This window comes from Mirounga leonina, unplaced genomic scaffold, assembly GCF_011800145.1.
Source record: "Mirounga leonina isolate KUSES-001 unplaced genomic scaffold, KU_Mleo_1.0 Mir_151, whole genome shotgun sequence".
Taxonomy (NCBI): domain Eukaryota; kingdom Metazoa; phylum Chordata; class Mammalia; order Carnivora; family Phocidae; genus Mirounga; species Mirounga leonina.
This window is the reverse complement of record NW_023270377.1, coordinates 22,912,924-22,915,142: the sequence shown is the minus strand read 5'-3', so window position 1 is coordinate 22,915,142 and position 2,219 is coordinate 22,912,924. Positions and strand designations below refer to the sequence as shown.

Here is a 2,219-nt window from a genome sequence, read left to right as displayed (position 1 = left end):
GACACTTTGCATTGTGCTCACATTCCCTTGAACATTGTTCCCAAAGGTGCTCAGCCTCAAGCCCAGCTGGAATTTCTAGGGAGAGGCAGAGAGGGTTTGGCGAAAAAGACACAGGGGTTGGGGTGGGAGAGGCGGCAAAATGAGAAAGCAGCCTTCCAGTTAGAGATCAGCCCTCAGTTTCAAGGCCAGCTTCGGGCAGGGGCAGGCTGGCCTCAGGCGGAGTCGGGGTCAGAGGGACGAGCAGCGGCAGGGCCGGACTGGGGTGCTCAACATGTCATTCAGGTCAAGCAGAGTCTGGTCCAGCATCCTTTGTGTACAGAGGTGCTCCCCTTTGTGCATTTCAGCTTATCTTCCAAATCATCAACTGTCTTCTCCAGCTTGGCTACCGATCTCTCAGCAAACTCAGCACGGGTCTCTGCCTCCTTGAGTTTATCCGTGAGCATCTATCTCTTCCTCATATTTGTCTTCCTTTTGAGAATACTTGTCTTCAGCAGCCCTCAGACACTTAAGGTTCTGGTCCATCCGTCTGACCTGCTCCTCCATCTCCCTGCGACGGGACTCTGCCAGCTCAGCTCGTTCCTCTGGGCGTTCCAAGTCCCCCTCAATAATCATCAACTTCTGAGCCACCTCTTCATACTTCCGATCTGCCTCTTCTGCTATGTGCTTGGCCTCTTTGAGTTGGATTTCCTGGAGTTCCATCTTTTCTTCATCTTTTAAGGCTCAGTTCTCAATAATCTTCATACTTCTGTCGCTCTCATCAGCGGCTTTCTCCGCTTCCTCCAGCTTTTGCAGGGCAGTGGCCAGGCGCTCCTGCGCGCGGTCCAGCCCCTCTTCCACCAGTTTGATCCTACGGTTCCAGGAGGCCACCTCAGCCTCGGCCTGCTCCCGGGCCCGCCTTTCCCCTTCCACTTCCCGCTGCGGGCCCTCGGCCCTCTCCTCTGCGCCATCTGCTTGCTGCTGCAGAACCTGGATCCTGCGCTTCACCTCCTCGATGGTGGTGACCCGGACCATGGTGCCCACCCAGCCCCTGCTCGCGCTCGGCTTCCCGCCTCCTCCGCTCGGCGCTGCAGCCCCTTCTCTACCCTTTTTTTAAATAAGTATATTTTCTCCTTCTTATAACAAGTGCTGTTTGTGCGTACACATTTATTTAAATATCAAAATGAAATTATGTAGAAATAATTCTGTTTTTAGAAGATGACTATCAGAAAGAAAAATGCATCCTTCCTGTCGTCTCAGGAACTTAAGACTATGAGTTGATTAACTGCAACATTATAATTCACATTTCTAATTTGTGATTAGATAATCAAATGTTTCCACATATTTCCAGTGTGATGAAATCCATGTTAAACTCAGTATATTTGCTCATTCACTGTCATTTAATTTCACTAGATTTGGAGATGTTTATTTGAGAAGTTGTGGGACTCTCACTTCCCTCGATCACCTGTTAGAGTATTTCCTTACGGAGGTTTTAGCTCTATTGAGGAGAATTATCTTCTATTTTAGAACAGGTATAAATAGAAATAAAGGAATCATGTTAGTGAAATTTACTTTGGCTGGCACACACTTTGAGAATCAATGCCCTCAGGCTTCCCGTTCTTGCTTGCTCAATTCCCCAAGAAGTTGAAAGAGAAACTCTAGGGCTACAGAAATCTAGCGGGAGACATCTGTGAGTGCTTCAGAGGAAATTTGCTTTGCTTTATCATTGCACCCGGTAGCTGAAATTTGATAGATCTGCTAAATCCCAGGAGGCATACCTGTCTTACGTTAGTCTATAAAAATAGTTAGTACTATATAAGATTTCCTGAGCTCTTATAATGTTTCAGAAACTTTGCTATAGCTCCATATAAATTATTTTATAATCCTGTTTTATGGATGAGTAATTGAGACTCACAAGGGTTAAGTAACTTTTCCAGTGTCACCCTGCTGGTAAATGGTTGCTTCAGAGGTTGCACTATTTATGACTATGCTGTAGTCACTAATATTCTCTTCTTGGTCTTGGGTTTTTCCTGAATTTCTTGTGCATTATGACACCGACAGGCATCAAATGTCAGTTCAAAAAGTTGTTTCTACATCTTCATTTGCCTCTGTCCCTCTTCATATGCCAAGAAATGATGATGAAGCTCTAACACAGATGATAAAGTTCATGGTTTGGTTAAGAGACACGTATGCCTATATTTTTATTTTAAAATGTGTATTTATTTAAAATATGTAAATTGTTT

The 2,219-nt window shown here is 45.2% G+C and overlaps 1 pseudogene; it reads right to left on the bottom strand.

Moving 5' to 3' along the window:
• Positions 1 to 264: 264 nt before the first annotated feature.
• Positions 265 to 1,026, bottom strand: LOC118011757 (annotated as a pseudogene).
• Positions 1,027 to 2,219: the final 1,193 nt, after the last annotated feature.